General features: G+C 35.9%; 1 protein-coding gene across 2 annotated transcripts in view; it reads left to right on the top strand.

Annotated features, from left to right (window-relative positions):
• The first annotated feature begins 726 nt into the window (after positions 1-726).
• LOC138711713 (cholesterol transporter ABCA5-like) overlaps positions 727-20,462 on the top strand; it is a 314,480-nt gene continuing 294,744 nt past the window's right edge. For both annotated transcript variants that reach the window (XM_069842866.1, XM_069842865.1), the window contains exon 1: positions 727-1,394. The gene's annotated coding sequence lies outside the window, so the exon portion shown is untranslated. The remainder of the gene's footprint in view (positions 1,395-20,462) is intronic.

Below are 20,462 nucleotides of genomic sequence, written 5' to 3'. Positions count from 1 at the left end.
GCAGTCTTCTAAAAGGTCTTCCTGGTCGACGATGTCCTCTAGGTTTATACTGCATCATAATTTTTGGGATTCTTGAATTTTTCATTCTTCTTGCGTGATCTAGCCAATTGAATTTGTATGTGCTCATTTTTTCTTCTACTGACTCTACTTCTAATTGTTCTAAAATATCTTCATTCCTTTTTCGGTCTAAAAGAGTATATCCTGCTGTCCTCCTGAAAAATTTCATTTCCGTTGCTTTGATTCTGTTCATGTCTTTTTTTCTTTAATGTTCAAATGTCGCTTCCGTATAAAAGGGAGGGTAATGCTAGTGTATTATATATTTTTATTCTTGTAGATTTTTGTACTAATTTAGCTTTTAATGTATTGTTTATTATTCCTAGAATTTGTGCAAATTTGGTAATTTTCTTGTTCACATCTTTTTCATTTTGTGAACAAGAAAATTACCAAAGTATTATTATTATTATTATTATTATTATTATTATTATTATTATTATTATTATTATTATTATTATTATTATTATATGACAACCTGACAAGTTGAAGAAGACATACATTTCAGAAGGCAATGATATTTTTCCGTGAAAGTTTTGAATATAAATGAAATTTTCATTTGTACATTGGTCATTCGAGCCATTCAAAACTCCGCGGTCACTCAGCGCCGCTCAGCGGTTGACTGAGAGCGATCGAGCGCTGAGCAGTATCAACCCCACAGCTAGTCGGTCGGTCTGCCTGCCTCTCGGACGGAGGCCAACCCGCCTGCAGTGCAGAGTCGTTCGTATCACCATCTCATCTCTAAATAACTCCTCGCTGCTGTACATAACACAAATCGTGAGAACAAGCAAAAACATGGCCGATTGTTAGAACCTCGTGCCTGTGAGAGTGCGGTGAGTGTCGGCTAGTTAGGGGCACGGCAGCCCTTCCGCGTCTTGCACAGTGTGATGGCATAATACAGCTCAAATCCGATAGCTATGGGGACGGGACTCGTCGGGGCTTGTGCTGTTCTTTGCAGAAACGTAGGTTTGCTATTGCGTAATAATTTTTATTTGAAAAGTATATGGCGACGGGATCAATAATGCCTATGTGCCGTGAGGACGCCATGCAATCGATACATGAAAGTAACAGTTGAAGTCGGCTGGGATGAGCGTGTTACAGACTACATCGCTACACTGCATATTTTGCATTCTTGTGACTTTGCCCAAAACGCATCTTCGTCACCAACGGCATCATCATCGTCAGCAGCCACACGGAAGAGGCGATCCGTTTTTACCGACGTTACGTCATTATTATTCCTACCACCACGACCGGTGTAATTATAAACAATATTGCTTAGCTGCGGAAGCTTCGGACTTCATGAATAGGACAACCCACATCTGACAAGACATCAATATTTTCGAGTAAGCTAATGTTTTATTCGTATTATGTAAGTGTGCTAATATGTTTCATACTGTGTGTTTTTATAGCCCAGTTAGTTCACCAATGTATACTGTATAGTGTGTTTCAGTGTCGTTCAATTTCTTTTCTAAGATCACAAAAACTCGGCAGTTAATTGTGACGTTTCCGAAACAGCGTAATACGGATTTTGTAATTGAAATTTTAATTACGTTACTAAAGTTCATTAACATAGAAAAACATCGTCAGTTTCATGTAGAATTAAACTATCCGCAAAATATTTTAATTTTGCTCTCTTTAAAACTTACAGTTTTCACATTTTGACCCATTCTATTACGAAATAAAATATTTAGCTTGACAACCCGTGACGGAAGCATTACACGCTAGTGCTTACCGCAGAAATCAATGCTATCAGTGGACAGCGGGAATGAGCCAACTTTGTGTCGGAGAAATGCTCCATTAATGAACTGTTGAATTGCCCCGTGTTTTATTCCGTTGCGATTAATCTAAAACTGAAGAGATTTTAATTACATAACGCTATTCTTTTTTTTTTTAAGTATTGTTGAATAATTATGTATTCTAATTTTACATTATTGTATTCCGAAGTGCAGGTTTTGAATGATTGTTAGAATATTTGTTTTATTTTTTTCAAAGTGAATGTAAAAATTAACGTTTGTCTTATTTTTCTATAGTTTTAGTAGCGTAATTTTTACTTAGATTATGTTCATCGCATGTTATCTTACTTGTATTTTAAATAGCGGTGCCTATGTGGTTCATATTGTGAACGTAACGGCTTAATAACCCTAGTACATTGACGTAGCTGCATCGAGCAGGAAGAAATGAAGCGGCAAACGTCGTTCTCTGCAACCTTGAAGCCTTTCGTCATGAACGCAATGATTTTTGTAGTCATAACTTTTTATCATTGTTACTTGAATAGCTTATTTATGAAAGAATTTTGACCTAAGTCATTGTGGGAAAATAAAAATAAAATCACAATTTTCTTTTAAGGCTTCGTATAAAAAATTATCTCACTGTGTTTTGATATTGTTACTTTGAGAAGCTCTTTGCTTTTTATTATTTTTATTTCAGTGGAAAATAAATTTTTGAAAATGCCGGACTTAGGCTCTTTTACAAATTAATTTCTCAGTCTTTAAAGGGATTTAAATGATATGGTTAAAAGTGTTCTATAACTTAACTATTAATCCTTTTACAGTATTGGAGTACATTGTATAATGTTTAAAAAGTTAACTTGTTACTGTTCAAACTTTTTTGTTTGCTTGTGTTTTGTTGGCCAAGCTGAAGAATCTGCTTATAGTAGAATTCTTGATGTTCAGACGGAATGTAATGGAGAACCTTCTTTGCGTCATTATTTTTTTTCGCTCTTATTGGCACTTTCTACGTAGGATATGCATTTTCCATAGGAATAGTAGGATTCAAAAGATTTTGGGATGTGTGACGAAGTACAAAAGTATGTTTCGCAATGCCACCAATATATTGGGATGCAACAACCGTGCCTTTCTTGGCGCTGTCATACTGGAATTCCATAAAACTTGGAACTGTGAAGTCTTGGTTTCGGCTCTGAGGAACCGTTTTACTCTGGCTTTTCAATGACAAGCAAGTATTTTTGTAATGTTTGGGCTGCCATGACTTGAAGTCCAATAGGTCCTGAGATGTTAGCATATTAACAGTGAATTTACCTGGAACACTTAAAGATGTAATCATTTCACAGATTATCATCAGTGCATAAAATCTATCTATCTTTTTGATCCGCTTCACCCTTCCAAAATCGCAATAGCAAGAAAGATAACAGTGGAACATGTGAATAATTATTTCAAACTTTGCAGAGTCGGTTAGTGATAAGCACAATCTTAAGATGTAATGCTTTCTATTTTGGCCTCCACATAAATCACTGTAGGGGTTCAGTTCTTTGATACTTGGAGAGACATTTTCGTTTATGTACTTATCAAGCAAGTTTCGTTTGGCCCTTTATTTTCCTGCCCGTCATGATATAGGAAGAAACTGACCAAATCTGTTTTGAGATTATGTGTGGCAAAGAGGAATACCGAAAGTTGGCGATAATAAAACAACTTTTGTACTGAATGCTGGAATGCTGGGTAGAAATAGGTTACCTGTAAGACTCAGTAGTAATTTTCAGTTTCACAACATTTCCCTTGCAATTAATATAAATACTACTTTCCTTGCAGTCTAGCTCTTTTAATTCGTTCATATTTCAATTCCTCCTCATTTATCACATCCTTTCTACGTTTTCTGTCATGATTATCCTCAATTTCCACCGAAGTCTCGTCAAACTCCATTTCGTTATTATTAAAAGAGAAGGTATGTTATACCTGTTTGTACAGGAAATGCATGAATTGTGTTTAGAATGAAAATAAAGAAGATTTAAAAAATGTATAATAGATACCTATACTGCCACCTTATAGTAAATCATGTTTTGATTTAAGTGCTGCCACGTATAGTTATGAAAGGAATTAAGTCAGGTGACTACTGCTTTTTCATGAAAAAGCAGAAAAACACTAACAAGCAAACATTCTAATAGGGGCAGATAAAAAGTTAAATTTTTATCTTCTACCATGTAAATAATGTTAAAAAAGTACTTATACTAATTTTGGCCACTCGACCGCAATTACGAGGCCGTCCAGAAACTGATTTTCCCTGGGGCCGTTTACAGAAAAAAAACACAATTGCATGGAAAGATTTATTAAAACGGATACAGCAATTGTTACGCTATTTGTCAACATATCTCCCCTTGGAATTGAGACATTTGTCATACCATGTGATCAATTTTTATATCTTTGTGTCGTAGAAGTCAACTCCTGGAATCGGAACCAGCGTTTGACAGCCATCTGAACCTCTTTGTCGATCTCATGATATGACAAATGTCTCAATTCCGATGAGGAGTATGTTGAAAAATTAGCTCAACAATATTGCTGTCTCTGTTCCAATATTTCTTTTCCAATTAAATTGTGTTTTCTTTCTGTTAACGGCTCCTGGTGAACTTATTTTCTTACGGCCCTTGTAATTGTGGTCGAGTGACCAGAATTTGTATAAGCACTTCTTTTAATATTATTAGCATGGTGAAAGAAAAAAAAAACTTTATCTGCCCCCATCAGAATCTTTGCTTGTAAGTCAGTAACCCCTATTCTGTGCATCAGACTAGCGCCTTTTTATAACTACAGACGTGGACAAATTATTAGCAAAATTGAACATTTTTATTATATATTTTTACAAAATATGATTCTTCAATTTAGACTATAGTTGACATTTTTGTGTATCTCCAAATTATTAGCAAAATTGAAGATTAGTGTTGCATATTTTTCAAAATTTAACTCCTCAATTTGGACTACATTTGATATTTTTGCATATTTACAAATTATTAGCAAAACTGAAGATTTTTATTGTATATTTTTACAAAATTGGATTCTTCAGTTTGGACTACAGCTGACATTTTGGATATTTCCAAATTATTAGCAAAACTGAAGATTTTTTTTTATATTTTTACAAAATTTGACTCTTCAATGCAGTTGCCATTTTTGCTAATTTACAAATTATTAGCAAAATTTAACATTTTTATTATATATTTTTACAAAATATGATTCTTCAATTTAGAATATAGTTGACATTTTTGTGTATTTCCAAATTATTAGCAAAATTGAAGATTAGTGTTGCATATTTTTCAAAATTTAACTCCTCAATTTAGACTACATTTGATATTTTTGCATATTTACAAATTATTAGCAAAACTGAAGATTTTTATTGTATATTTTTACAAAATTCGATTCTTCAGTTTGGACTACAGCTGACATTTTGGATATTTCCAAATTATTAGCAAAACTGAAGATTTTTGTTTTATATTTTTACAAAATTTGACTCTTCAATGCAGTTGACATTTTTGCTAATTTACAAATTATTAGCAAAATTGAAGATTTTTATTATATATTTTTACAAAACTTGACTCCTCAATTTAAACTACAGTTGACATTTTTGCATATTTCTCTCTACTGTAATGATGGAAATATCCAAAATTGTCAATTGTAGTCTAAATTGAAAAGTCAAATTTTGTAAACAAAATATCATAAAAATCGTCAATTTTGTTAATAATCTGTCCACGTCTGTAAAACATGCGTCTTCACTCAGAGATCTTAATCCTGTATGTAACTGATTTCATAAAAAAGTTCACTTAAACCCTTTCATATAAACGTTTCACTTATTTTTCACATAGTTCAACGGATTGTAATTTTGCTGACAAGTTAACAAAATAACTTAAGCTTACATTAGACGCATCTATTCACTATTGGGTGTTCATTTCAAAGTGTGTCATGACGTCACTGTTGTTGGGTCACCGATTTGAAGCGAGTTTCAGCTTATATGTTAGAGAAGTTGCCTATTAAGGCGTTCTTCAATCTGAACTTGAGAACGTGTACGGTATAACTTGAACGTCGTAGCAACAGATGGCGGTCTGTACGGTCTGTGTGCTACCATAACCTCTTTCGAACTGTGTTTTGCGCCGGCAAGTCGTACGCAGGGTATTTGTTATCATCGGTTGCGTACGGTAACATTCCACAACACAAATCATATGCTCCGTGTCCATGTTGACCGTCGAAGTTAATGTCAACAAATACGTAAGTAATCGTCTTAACCCTCTCCCCATATCCCGACAGTACGTATTTCCAAACAGTTCACATTCCTGCCACTACCGGCGTTACCGTACGTATCGGTACGTACTCTTCAGAATGAACGCCGTACTTGCTAGCCAACTTCTCTGCCTCTTAGGTTATACACCTGAGCTGCGGAAGTGTAGGAAGATTGAATTCTCTAGGCTCATCAGCTAGCCACATGACGGCATACAGCGAGCCAAGACACATTTTGAACTGAACACCCAGTACAATTCAAAATAAGAGTTTCAGCGATGTAAATAAATCTGTTCATCATCATCCTCTTCTTCTTCTTCTTCTTCTTCTTCTTCTATTCAGGAATTTAGGTCATGGAGTTTAGTAGCATCACAGTCTAGTATATACAGTCGCGAAGCTCAATACGTAGTAAATATGCATCCTTAGATAGTTGCTAACCACTAGGATCGCTAATATCGCCTCATCACAGACAATGCGAAATAGTACCAGCACAGTCTATTGTTCCTAGCACCCTCACAACTCAAGCTTCGTGACTGTATATACTAGACTGTGGTAGCATCGTCAGTCATCTTCTTTGGTATTTGTGGTCTCTTCCACTTACGCGATATTTTAGAAATAAAATGAAGTTTTTTTTTTTAATTACCTAAATTATTTTCTGAAGTCCTGCATCCTGATGATAATGTTGGAATTACTTACTTTTGTATGTGGAAAGCTCACTTCTGGTGAATAAATCTGAGATCAAGAGCATAATAATTTTAGTTTCTTTGTGATTCGTAAATTATTTACTAGGCTACATCCAAATTATTGACTTCTTACACATTCTTATCAGTAGACACCGGATGTTTGGCAAAATGCCTTTTTTACTGAGTGAAAGTAAATCATTATTTGCATAAAGATATAAATGTGATTTGGGGTAAATCAAAGTGTTAGGGCCAATTTTTATTTTGCCTCTACTAATAATACTTTTTTTTTTTGTCATTTTAAAGCAATATTTCGTGTTTATTTGCAGCTTTCTCATTAATTGTAACGTAATGTGTATGAAATTTAAATATTTGAAACAATGACTAACTTTACTATAACAATAGTAAATAGAAGTAATTTATTTCGGTGCTTAATCTGCTAATAATCGTGCTTTAATACTAGTGGTGTAATATGAAAAAGATCGACAATCCACAGTTACAAATATAATATTGTCGTGTCTTCAGATACCAACAATCTGCTTTATAATTTTAAATATTAAGCTCGTTGTCATAGAAGTTGTCACGTACATTTTCAATTGTTTGCTTTCATATTTTCAAACCTTACTGTTACAATTTTGTGCTACACGTGTTTATTGTTGTAGGAGAAAGAAATTTGAGTGAGGAACAGTCCGTTATTGTCGGGTGACAGAAGGTATAAGATCGGTTAGCTAGAATGCCTAAATTCAGTAAACCATTGAAAAGTAAACTTCATGTTTACGTTAGTGAATTTGGTGCCCATGTGTTTTCAACCGATGGAACAGTTTTATTATGTAAGGTTTGTGAAAAGACAGTTAATCACGAAATAGTAATATGCGTTACAAGAGCGGTATGTTGAAGTTTTCATGTTCGAGGAAAAGTTTGAAAAAGCGAAACGTAGTTGAGCTTTTTTAATTTCCGAAATTTGAAAGAAAACATACCGCTCGTGTATCGTACATTATTTTGTGCGAAGATCGTTTATTACATACCTGAAAGAGGAATTTCTAATTACTTGCAATGAAATCTCCATCTTGGTTTCTGTTCAATGACGGCAAATTTGCAAAACAAAAATATCATCTTCAACATTGTTGCTTTAAAATGTTTTCTGTGTTTACTATACTCCAGCAGGCCGTTATATACGTCTTTTTTTCCCCCAGTCTATAAATGCGAACTTCAGACAAATGGTAAGGTTACGTAATGATTTATTTTTTATTTTAATATTTTAACAATATTATTTTTATAACATATAGCAGTAATAACATCGGCAAGTTGATTTGTTGATTTTTTCACGGCTTCCTTAATGTTACTTGCATCACGAATGCAGTAACTTTAGTGGAGTTGTAGAGTTTACTTAATTTTTGCAAATATTTAAAAACAATAATTAACATTGCAATTTAGGTGAAATTGCAGTGGTAAGTTTCCAATTTATAATTATTACTATATTGAACGTCTCTAAAAATAATATGTTACAAGCCTAAAGCAGTAAAATCAATATGTCACTTAAGTGGTAAGAAGAGGGAAATTGTTATGTGTGTTAGGTTGGGAATACTGAATGTGGAATTTTAGACTTTCCGCGGATTGGTTTTGTGCAGAAAAAAAGCAAATACGCAAGATCTCGCACAAAAAAGTATTTTATAAGTCAACATGTGTCAACTACGAAGTAATTATGAGAGTTATGTTGTTTAATTTAAATTTATTGCTAAAATATATTATGCCTTTTTTTAAATTCATAATGCCTTTTTCAAATTATAGTGCCTTTTTTACTTTTTATTGCCTTTTTTGCCTGCCTATTTTAACTGTTATAAACACCCAAACATCCGGGCTCTACTTATCAGTGTTATAACGTAATTGTTTACAGTTTTGTTGAGTTACTTGTATTTATTTATTTTTTGGAGATTCAACTATTCTTTAATACAGAGTGATTTATATAGAACTGACACATTTCTTTCATTGTTTCAAAACGAATTGTGCTAGCTACAATTTATTATACCTAAAATGTAGAGGAATTTTGGGAGATTATTTACTTCTATAGCAAATGTTGAAAATGTCCTCCATCCTGCATAAGGCACAACTCAACACGTCGTTCCATGTTACTGGCCACTCGTTGGAGGACTCTGTTGTTAGCTTGAATCTCCTATGTGATGTTGTACTTCAAATCGTCCAATGTCTGGGGACGTGTGGCGTAAACCCTGTCTTTTAAGTAACCCCATAGAAAGAAGTCCGGCGTTGTCAAATCCGGAGATCTCGGTGGCCACAGGTTGCTGGAAATTATTCGGTCGTCACATAACCGGATAAATGGAACCATGCTTCATCTGTGAACCATGTGATGGACAATATGGCAGGATTTTGCACAATGAACATCTGAAACCAACGACAATAATTCAATCTTTTATCCTTATCTGGTTCCTGTAGCTGATGAACAACCGTAACCCTATATGGCATTAGGCTCTCTGACACATTGAGTAGGTGTACCCTGTCTCCTGCGACAAACGTCTTAATGATTTTTTGGGTGACTGCTCCAGTCGTGCTCTTACGTCAACAACAACCGTGGGAAGCCTAGATGAACGATGCTTGCCCTTTTCACTCACCAGAGATCCAGTTGTTTCCAATTAGTTTACCAGTCCTAGTATTGTGTTTCTTTTGGGAGGATTGCGAACACCAAATTCTCTCTGGTATGCCCTTTAAGCTGTGGCCACCGAGATCTCCGGATTTGACAACGCCGGACTTCTTTCTATGGGGTTACTTAAAAGACAGGGTTTACGCCACACGTCCCCAGACATTGGACGATCTGAAGCACATCATCACACAAGACATTCAAGCTAGCAACAGAGTCCTCCAACGAGTGGCCAGTAACATGGTACGACGTGTTGAGTTGTGCCTTATGCAGGATGGAGGACATTTTCAACATTTGCTATAGAGGTAAATAATCTCCCAAAATTCTTCTACATTTTAGGTATAATAAGTTGTCGCTAGCACAATTCGTTTTGAAACAATTAATGAAAGAAATGTGTCAGTTCTATATAAATCACTGTGTACTATAAGAAAACCTGGTATGCGAGTACATCACATATCTCCCATATGAAATAAATAGTACAAAATAAGGCCAATATTCGATATCTCCCCACGCCACAAATGTAACTGAACCTTTGATTTGCATTTTCTTATGGGTTAGATGGGTTATATCAGGGGATAGCTAAGTGATATGAGGCCGAGGTTGACAAGGTTAGTTGGTTGGTTGGTTGGTTGGTTGGTTGGTTGGTTGGTTGGTTGGTTGGTTGGTTGGTTGGTTGGTTGGTTGGTTGGTTGGTTGGTTGGTTGGTTAGTTAGGTAGTTAGTTGGTTAGTTAATTGGTTGGCTAGTTAGTTGTTTAGTTAGTTAGTTGGTTAGTTGGTTGGTTAGTTAGTTAGTTGGTTAGTTAGTTGGTTGGCTAGTTAGTTGTTTAGTTAGTTGGTTAGTTGGTTGGTTGGTTGGTTGGTTGGTTAGTTGGTTAGTTAGTTGGTTGGCTAGTTAGTTGTTTAGTTAGTTAGTTGGTTAGTTGGTTGGTTGGTTAGTTGGTTAGTTAGTTAGTTAGTTGGTTGGCTAGTTGGTTGGCTAGTTAGTTGTTTAGTTAGTTGTTTAGTTAGTTAGTTAGTTAGTTAGTTGGTTAGTTGGTTGGTTAGTTGGTTGGTTAGTTAGTTAGTTGGTTAGTTAGTTGGTTGGCTAGTTAGTTGTTTAGTTAGTTGGTTAGTTGGTTGGTTGGTTAGTTGGTTAGTTGGTTAGTTAGTTGGTTGGCTAGTTAGTTGTTTAGTTAGTTGGTTGGTTGGTTGGTTGGTTGGTTGGTTAGTTGGTTAGTTAGTTGGTTAGTTAGTTGGTTGGCTAGTTAGTTGTTTAGTTAGTTAGTTGTTTAGTTAGTTAGTTGGTTAGTTGGTTGCTTGGTTGGTTAGTTAGTTAGTTAGTTGGTTGGTTAGTTAGTTAGTTGGTTAGTTAGTTGGTTGGCTAGTTAGTTGTTTAGTTAGTTGGTTAGTTGGTTAGTTGGTTGGTTGGTTGGTTAGTTGGTTAGTTAGTTGGTTGGCTAGTTAGTTGTTTAGTTAGTTAGTTGTTTAGTTAGTTAGTTGTTTAGTTAGTTAGTTGGTTAGTTGGTTAGTTAGTTAGTTGGTTAGTTAGTTGGTTGGCTAGTTGGTTGGTTGGTTGGTTGGTTGGTTGGTTGGTTGGTTGGTTGGTTGGTTGGTTGGTTGGTTGGTTGGTTGGTTGGTTAGTTGGTTAGTTAGTTGGTTGGCTAGTTAGTTGTTTAGTTAGTTGGTTAGTTGGTTGGTTGGTTGGTTGGTTGGTTGGTTGGTTGGCTAGTTAGTTAGTTAGTTGGTTGGCTAGTTAGTTAGTTAGTTGGTTGGCTAGTTAGTTGTTTAGTTAGTTGGTTGGTTGGTTGGTTGGTTGGTTGGTTGGTTAGTTAGTTAGTTAGTTGGTTAGCTAGTTGGTTGGCTAGTTAGTTGTTTAGTTAGTTAGTTGTTTAGTTAGTTAGTTAGTTGGTTAGTTGGTTAGTTAGTTGGTTAGTTGGTTGGTTAGTTAGTTGGTTAGTTAGTTAGTTAGTTGGTTAGTTAGTTGGTTGGCTAGTTAGTTGTTTAGTTAGTTAGTTAGTTGGTTAGTTGGTTGGTTGGTTGGTTAGTTGGTTAGTTAGTTGGTTAGTTAGTTGGTTGGCTAGTTAGTTGTTTAGTTAGTTGGTTGGTTGGTTGGTTGGTTGGTTGGTTAGTTGGTTAGTTAGTTAGTTAGTTGGTTAGTTAGTTGGTTGGTTAGTTAGTTGGTTGGCTAGTTAGTTGTTTAGTTAGTTAGTTGTTTAGTTAGTTAGTTAGTTGGTTAGTTGGTTGGTTGGTTAGTTAGTTAGTTGGTTAGTTAGTTAGTTGGTTAGTTAGTTGGTTAGTTAGTTGGTTGGCTAGTTAGTTGTTTAGTTAGTTAGTTGGTTAGTTGGTTGGTTGGTTGGTTGGTTGGTTAGTTGGTTAGTTGGTTAGTTAGTTAGTTGGTTAGTTAGTTGGTTGGCTAGTTAGTTGTTTAGTTAGTTGTTTAGTTAGTTGGTTAGTTAGTTGGTTAGTTGGTTGGTTGGTTGGTTGGTTGGTTAGTTGGTTAGTTAGTTAGTTGGTTAGTTAGTTAGTTGGTTAGTTAGTTAGTTGGTTAGTTAGTTAGTTGGTTAGTTAGTTAGTTAGTTGTTTGGTTGGTTGGTTGGTTGGTTGGTTAGTTGGTTAGTTGGTTAGTTAGTTGGTTAGTTAGTTGGTTAGTTAGTTGTTTAGTTAGTTAGTTGTTTAGTTAGTTGGTTGGTTAGTTGGTTGGTTGGTTGGTTGGTTGGTTGGTTGGTTGGTTAGTTGGTTTGGTTGGTTGGTTAGTTAGTTGGTTAGTTAGTTAGTTAGTTGGTTAGTTAGTTGGTTGGCTAGTTAGTTGTTTAGTTAGTTAGTTAGTTGGTTAGTTGGTTGGTTAGTTGGTTGGTTGGTTGGTTGGTTGGTTGGTTAGTTAGTTAGTTGGTTAGTTAGTTAGTTAGTTGGTTAGTTGGTTGGCTAGTTAGTTGTTTAGTTAGTTAGTTGGTTAGTTGGTTGGTTAGTTATTTGGTTATTTGGTTAGTTGGTTAGTTAGTCAGTTAGTTGGTTAGTTAGTTGCTTAGTTAGTTGGTTAGTTAGTCAGTTAGTTGGTTAGTTAGTCAGTTAGTTGGTTAGTTGGTTAGTTAGTCAGTTGGTTAGTCAGTTGGTAAGTTAGTTGGTTGGTTAGTCAGTTAGTTGGTTAGTTGGTTAGTTAGTGGGTTAGTTAGTCAGTTAGTTGGTTAGTCGGTTAGTTGGTTAGTTAGTCGGTTAGTTGATTAGTTAGTTGGTTAGTTAGTTGGTTAGTTAGTTAGTTGGTTAGTTAGTCAGTTATTTGGGATACATCTAAAACCGTGTCTCAAAACTGAAGTCCATACTACACACTAGTGACTAGCAACTAGGAGACTTGTAAACTACACACTAGGGAGCTTTGGACATGTATGCTTGAAACATGGCCTTCTTCATAGACATTTTTTTTTCTAAAAACCATGACTTCACGGTGCAGCACTGAATTAAGAAAGCAGTGTCCTAATGCAGTTTTATTACGAGTTATGTGGAAAAGATAAGGGCCTAATATATTGCAATAATCAGTGAAACGTACAGCAGAGTTCGTATAGGTCAGTTTCTGTCAGATGCGTTTCCAATTCACTGCGGGCTAAAGCAGGGAGATGCACTATCACCTTTACTTTTTAACTTCGCTCTAGAGTATGCCATTAGGAAAGTTCAGGATAACACAGAGGGTTTGGAATTGAACGGGTTACATCAGCTGCTTGTCTATGCGGATGACGTGAATATGTTAGACGAAAATCCACAAACGATTAGGGAAAACATGGAAATTTTACTTGAAGCAAGTAAAGAGATAGGTTTGGAAGTAAATCCCGAAAAGACAAAGTATATGATTATGTCTATTGACCAGAATATTGTACGAAATTGAAATATAAAAATTAGAGATTTATCTTTTGAAGAGGTGAAAAAATTCAAATACCTGGGAGCAACAGTAACAAACATGAATGATAATCGGGAGGAAATTAAACACAGAATAAATATGGGAAATGCCTGTTATTATTCGGTTGAAAAGCTTTTATCATCCAATCTGCTGTCAAGAAATCTGAAAGTTAGAATTTATAAAACAGTTATATTACCGGTTGTTCTGTATGGTTGTGAAACTTGGATTCTCACTTTGAGAGAGGAACATAGGTTAAGGGTGTTTGAGAATAAGGTGCTTAGGAAAATATTTGGGGCTAAGAGGGATGAAGTTACAGGAGAATGGAGAAAGTTACGCAACATAGAACTGCAAGCATTGTATTCTTCACCTGACATAATTAGGAACATTAATTCCAGACGTCTGAGATGGGCAGGGCATGTAGCACGTATGGGCGAATCCAGAAATGCATGTAGAGTGTTAGTTGGGAAACCGTAGGAAAAAAGACCTTTGGGAAGGCCTAGACTTAGGTGGGAAGATAATATTAAAATTGATTTGAGGTAGGTGGGATATGATGATAGAGAATGGATTAATCTTGCTCAGGACAGGGACCAATGGCAGGCTTATGTGAGGGCGGCAATGAACCTCCGGGTTCCTTAAAAGCCAGTAGGTAAGTAAATAAGTAATGTTTAAAACATTGTGAAGAAGGTACTAACAATGTCAGTGTTCAAAGTTAACGTGTTATCCTATATTATATTTACTTCCATAGCATCTTCAGATTTCATAACTCCAATTGTAGATCAGGTATCCATGTTTATTAGTGGATACGTCAACAATCAAGCATTTTCGTTTACTAGCTACTAGGGGCTTGATTGCTATGCACTATGTAGCTTCCTGTCACTTAGTTATCCCCTCATCTAACCCACTCTAACCCTGTCACATTTCTCGACCTCATGTCAGTTATCCCCTCATCTAACCCACTGTAACCCTGTCACATTTCTCGACCTCATGTCACTTAGTTAACCCCTCATCTAACCCACTGTAACCTTGTCACATTTCTCGTCTCATGTCACTTAGCTATCCCCTCATCTAACCCACTGTAACTTTGTCACATTTCTCGACCTGTCCACATCTGTGGAGTAACGGTCAGCGCGTCTGCGCGCGAAACTAGGTGGCCCGGGTTCGAATCCCGGTCGAGGCAAGTTATCTGGTTGAGGTTTTTTTCGGGGTTTTCCGTCAACCCAATACGAGCAAATGCTGGGTAACTTTCGGTGCTGGACCCCGGACCCATTTCACCGACATTATCACCTTCATTTCATTCAGACGCTAAATAACCTAGATGTTGATACAGCGTCGTAAAATAACCCAATAAAATAAATAAATAAAATAAATTTCTCGACCTCATGTCACTTAGTTAACCTCTCATCTAACCCACTCTAAGCTTGTCACATTTCTCGGTCTCATATCGCTTAGCTGTCTCGGGTAGCTCAGTTGGTAAAGCAGCTGGCTACGGACTGGAAGGTCCGGGGTTCGATCCCAGGTGGTGACAGGATTTTTTTCTCATTGCCAAACTTTCAGAACGGCCCCGAGGTTCACTCAGCCTCCTATAAAAATTGAGTACCGGGTCTTTCCCGGGGATAAAAGGCGGTCAGAGCATGGTGCCGACCACACCACCTCATTCTAGTGCCGAGGTCATGGAAAGCATGGGGCTCTACCTCCATGCCCCCCAAGTGCCTTCATAGCATGTTACGGGGATACTTTTACCTTTTTATATCGCTTAGCTGTCTCCTCATCTAACCCAATCTAAATTGAGGAGCGTTTTTGCAAAAGTCGATAGATGCAGAAATTTTCGGAAGTGAGTTACATATGGATATCATATGTTTTCTACCTCCGGAATCGATCTATGAAATCAGATTTACTAAAACTTGATTCATACCGTATGTAGACACTAACAAACCTTCCAGGTTTTTTTCAAAACTCAATAGATCCTGTCACTTAGTGTAATTTCTGTAAAATCTTGATTTCTGCATCTATCGACTTTTGCAAAAAAGCTCCTCAATTTATCACAGTCCTTTGCTCTCTGTCACTTAGCTATCCCCTCATCTAACTCCAACTTTGTCACATTCCTCAGGCTCATGTCACTTAGCTATCCCCTCAACTAGCCTAACCTAACTTAACCTAACTTTTAACTTTCAATACCTACGTAAATATATGTCGGCTGGGGTAGAACACAGTGCAACACGATTCCCCTAATCGGACACTACAACTATGCCAAATACAGTTAACCCATGTTGTCGTTAAAGTAAATAATTACTGATTCAGTGTTTCTTTCATAAGAGTAGAGTTATCCCAATCATATGAAAACATATAGCGTGCCATTGTTTTGTACAATTTAATTTGCGTATTTTATATTTAAGATAAAAGCTAAAAAGTGATATACGTTACAAGAGCGGTATGTTGACGTTTTCATGGTCGAGGAAAAGATTGAAAATGCGAAACGTAGTTGAGCTTTTTTAATTTCCGAGAACATGAAAAGAAACATACCGCTCGTGTATAGTACATTATTTTGTGCGCAGATCGTTTATTACATACCTGAAAGACGAATTTCTAATTAGTTGCAATGAAATCTCCATCTTGGTTTCTGTTTAATGACTGCAACTTCGGAAAACCAAAATATCTTTCTTCAACATTGTTGCTATAAAATGTTTTCTGTGTTTACTATACTCCAGCAGGCCGTGATATACGTCTGTCTTTTTTTTTCCTCAGTCTTTAAATGCGAACTTAAAACAAACGGTAAGGTTATGTAATGATTTATTTTTCATTTTAATATTTTAACAATATTATTTAGGCTATATAACATATTGCAGTAATAACATCGGTATCTGGAATCTTGTTGATTTTTTCACGGCTTCCTTAATGTTACTTGTATCAGGAATGCAATAAGTTTCGTGGAGTAGTAGATTTTACTTAATTTTTGCAAATATTTAAAAACAATAATTAACATTACAATTTTGGTGAAATTGCAGTGGTAAGTTTCCAATTTATGATTATTACTATGTTAAACGTCTCTAAAAATAATATGTTAAAAGCCTAAAGCAGTAAAATGAATGTCGCGCTTAAGCGGTAAGAAGAGGGAAATTGTTATGTGTGTTACGTTGGGAATACTGAATGTGGTATTTCACACTTACCGCGTATTGGTTCTGTGCGGAAAACAAGCAAATACGCACGATCTCGCACAAATTGTCTTACCAAGTATCTAATTGCGAATATATAGGCCTATTCACAGTAATGTCGGTAGAAACATGGCCAGTTTATTTGTAGTAGTTCTGCTTGTAGTATTGACGGTTGTGTACTGTTAAGTTATTTGTGTTGCGTTGGATTATGAAGCCGTATAACATCCTCATAATCTAAAACAACTTACAGTATATTTTTAGAAGTACCGCATACGAACAGCTGAGCCACTTAATACTTGTTCTTGTGATGATGTCTATGGATAATTTGTAGTCACTTTCGCATAATATTCACTGACACATTGCAACTGAATGAAGCGTCGAATAACATTTTAACATTGTATAAGAAATATAGATTTCAAAAAGGCGTATGACTCTGTTAAGAGAGAAGTTTTATATAATATTCTTAGTGAATTTGGTATTCCCAAGAAACTAGTTCGATTAATTAAAATGTGTCTCAGTGAAACATACAGCAGAGTCCGTATAGGTCAGTTTCTATCTGATGCTTTTCCAATTCACTGCGGGCTAAAGCAGGGAGATGCACTATCACCTTTACTTTTTAACTTCGCTCTAGAATATGCCATTAGGAAAGTTGAGGATAACAGACAGGGTTTGGAATTGAACGGGTTACATCAGCTGCTTGTCTATGCGGATGACGTGAATATGTTAGGAGAAAATCCACAAACGATTAGGGAAAACACGGAAATTCTTGTTGAAGCAAGTAAAGCGATAGGGTTGGAAGTAAATCCCGAAAAGACTAAGTATATGATTATGTCTCGTGACCAGAATATTGTACGAAATGGAAGTATAAAAATTGGAGATTTATCCTTCGAAGAGGTGGACAAATACAAATATCTTGGAGCAACAGTAACAAATATAAATGACACTCGGGAGGAAATTAAACGCAGAATAAATATGGGAAATGCCTGTTATTATTCGGTTGAGAAGCTTTTGTCATCTAGTCTTCTGTCAAAAAATCTGAAAGTTAGAATTTATAAAACAGTTATATTACCGGTTGTTCTGTATGGTTGTGAAACGTGGACTCTCACTTTGAGAGAGGAGCATAGGTTAAGGGTGTTTGAGAATAAGGTGCTTAGGAAAATATTTGGGGCTGAGAGGGATGAAGTTACAGGAGAATGGAGAAAGTTACACAACGCAGAGCTGCACGCATTTTATACTTCACCTGACATAATAGGAATATAAAATCCAGACGTTTGAGGTGGGCAGGACATGTAGCACGTATGGGCGAATCCCTAAATGCATATAGAGTGTTAGTTGGGAGGCCGGAGGGAAAAAGATCTTTAGGGAGGCCGAGACGTAGATGGGAAGATAATATTAAAATGGATTTGAGGGAGGTAGGATATGATGGTAGAGACTGGATTAATCTTGCACAGGATAGGGACCAATGGCGTGCTTATGTGAGGGCGGCAATGAACCTCCGGGTTCCTTAAAAGCCAGTAAGTAAGTAAGTATAAGAAATATTGCAGATGTAGAATTATCACAATTGGTAGTGCATGTAGCTTCAAAATGGAGGCTGCCAAGGTTCGACTCTTTGCAATGCAAAGGAATTGGCTAATTTACTATAATATAAGCACATTCCTTATATTCTTAACTTATAGAAGTTTTGCTGGACACTCGTCCTTGTGAGCAAATACTCCGGCTCACAACTGATCACTTTTCAGTGTCGATGTTTTCAAAATAGACACTTCTACCTCATTAGTCATTATATTCCACAGCTCTTACATCAGCATTCTAGCTTTGAGATGTGGAACAAGTCAAACGTTATACGAAAATACACAATACATAGCAAACAAATTGTTTCAAGTTACAAGTATAAACAATTCATCAGTTGAGTAGAAGGTATGAGTATGCAGAAATGTTATTAATTCTGTTCTGAACTTTTTATATTGTCCCTTCAAAAATTTAAGAAAAAGTTTAAGTAGTGCATTCAAGACCATAATAATTACATGAATAGTGAACACCTTTTTTATATCAGCTTAGACTAACAGAGGGTAGATTTGTGTCTTATATTAAAATTAAGAGGACACAATATATCTACATATGCCGAATACATAACTAATGCTAACCACACATACAGTAACATAAATACAGACATGAAAATCCTACACATAAAACCCAAAAACTAAAAACTCAACACACTAGAATAATATGAAATATACAGACACACTAAAACACACCCCAGTCAAATTCTCAACACACAGATCAATTTCAGAACACACACACTATTTGACACAACTCTTCATCACACGAACGCACCCACACAACAGGCAGCAAAGTTGAGGTAGCGCCGAGATTTAGTAGGCTCTGAGGATGGTGTCAAGTAGCACCGAAACAGCTGTAAGCCGCACATGCTTACATAATTAACACGAGTAAGATCGCCAATTAATCAATTATTTAAAATTAAGAATATTTTGATTAATACTAAATGTATTTTGGTAATCATCTAATGCCTAATAGGCACAGCTCAGTTTAGAGAGGCAGAAGAACAAGTGGACAGCTTCAAATACTTGGTGTGTACGTACTACTACATAGCAGTAACATGAGCTGCTGCCAAGAAGTCAGAAGGAGAATAGCAATGGCATAGGAAGCTTTTAATAGAAAAAGGAGCATTTTCTGCGGACCTCTGGAAAAAAGAACTAAGGAAGAGACTAGTGATGTGCTTTGTATGGAGTGTGGCATTATATGGGACAGAAACATAGACATTACGACGAAGTGAAGAGAAGCGACTAGAAACATTTGAAATGTGGATATGGAGAAGAATGGAGCGTGTGAAGTGGACAGACAGAATAAGAAGCGAAGCTGTGCTACAAAGAATGGCTGAAGAAATAATAATACTGTAACTCATCAGAAAGACAAAAAGTATTGTTGAGTCACTGGCTGAGAAGAAACCCCCTACTGAATGATGCACTGGAAGGAATGGTGAACGACAGAAGAGCTCAGGGCAGAAGAAGATATCAGATGAAGACAACATTAGGATATATGGATCATATGGGGAGATTAAGAAGAAAGCGGGAAACAGAGAAGACTGGAGAATGCTGGGTTTGCGGTGAAAGACCAGCTCTTGAGCATAAAAAATGAATTAATGAAATGAATTGGTATTCATTGTGTGTTTTCCAGTTCAAATGATTAAAGTCCAATTTCGAAGAACAAAATTTTGTATTTTTACATTTAGATCAGTTCCATTTAATCGCATATTTTAGTAAAACTGAGCACTGTTATAATGTACTAAATTTGATTACACTGGTTTTATCAAAACTGAGTGCTCCTTTATTTGCTTTAAGCCTTTCATTCATTAGATTTAACATTGTATGTATTCTAAGTGTTTATGAAGTGATCATATTGTTTACTTCAGATAATCATACTACTATCATCTGCAAATAAGTTAGCCTAGAATCACTTATTTAGAGTTGAGGCTAAGTCAATAATATAAATTTGAAGATTAGATCATATTGTTTACTTCAGATAATCATACTCCTATCATCCGCAAATAAGTTAGCCTGGGATCACTTATTTAAGGTTGAGGCTAAATCAATAATATAAACTTGAAGATTAGATCATATTGTTTACTTCAGATAATCATACTCCTATCATCCGCAAATTAGTTAGCCTTGGATCATTTACTTAGGGTTGAGGCTAAATCAATAATATAAACTTGAAGATTAGATCATATTGTTTACTTCAGATAATCATACTCCTATCATCCGCAAATAAGTTAGCTTTGGATCACTTATTTAGGGTTGAGGCTAAATCAGTAATATAAACATGAAGATTAGATCATATTGTTTACTTCAGATAATCATACTCCTATCATCCGCAAATTAGTTAGCCTTGGATCATTTACTTAGGGTTGAGGCTAAATCAGTAATATAAACTTGAAGATTAGATCATATTGTTTACTTCAGATAATCATACTCCTATCATCCGCAAATAAGTTAGCTTTGGATCACTTATTTAGGGTTGAGGCTAAATCAGTAATATAAACATGAAGATTAGATCATATT

This window comes from Periplaneta americana, chromosome 13, assembly GCF_040183065.1.
Source record: "Periplaneta americana isolate PAMFEO1 chromosome 13, P.americana_PAMFEO1_priV1, whole genome shotgun sequence".
Lineage (NCBI taxonomy): Eukaryota > Metazoa > Arthropoda > Insecta > Blattodea > Blattidae > Periplaneta > Periplaneta americana.
The sequence above is the reverse complement of the archived record's forward strand: the minus strand, read 5'-3'. Positions and strand labels throughout refer to the sequence as shown.